This window comes from Buceros rhinoceros, unplaced genomic scaffold, assembly GCF_000710305.1.
Source record: "Buceros rhinoceros silvestris isolate BGI_N320 unplaced genomic scaffold, ASM71030v1 scaffold21404, whole genome shotgun sequence".
Classification (NCBI taxonomy): Eukaryota; Metazoa; Chordata; class Aves; order Bucerotiformes; family Bucerotidae; genus Buceros; species Buceros rhinoceros.
Window position 1 is genome coordinate 7,909 of NW_010407907.1, and position 384 is coordinate 8,292.

Below are 384 nucleotides of genomic sequence, written 5' to 3' on the forward strand. Positions count from 1 at the left end.
CAAGAACGGGTGGGTGGGAGAGACAAGAGTTCCACAGACTCATCTGAATCGCAGGGAGCTGTGAAACAGCTCCCCAGGGCCTCAGCCCTCAGCGAGACAGGGAGGAGGCTGCAGTAGTGACGCTTCCTGAAGGTTCCTCCCAGATGCCAGACGGGCAGTGGGCGAGCAAAGACACCAGGAATTCCCTCCCAGCCACCTCCCGCCCTTCTGTCTCCTGCAACTCCATGCTCCAGACAGATCTCCCAGCAGCCTGGCGCTCCTCGAAGCACCCACCACCATCTGCTCTGCTCCCACGGTGAGCAAGATCCCCCCAGGCTGCAGCCAGCAGAAGGAATCCAGGATGTCCCAGCACAAAGGGGTGAGGTAGTCAGCCTCCTCCTCCTC

At 61.2% G+C, this 384-nt stretch overlaps 1 protein-coding gene across 1 annotated transcript in view; it reads right to left on the reverse strand.

The window, feature by feature from the left end:
* The window catches only part of TMEM214 (transmembrane protein 214), a gene marked incomplete at both ends in the record, with an annotated part of 8,573 nt that overhangs the window by 7,780 nt on the left and 409 nt on the right, over positions 1–384 (reverse strand). The gene's annotated exons all lie outside the window — the stretch shown is intronic.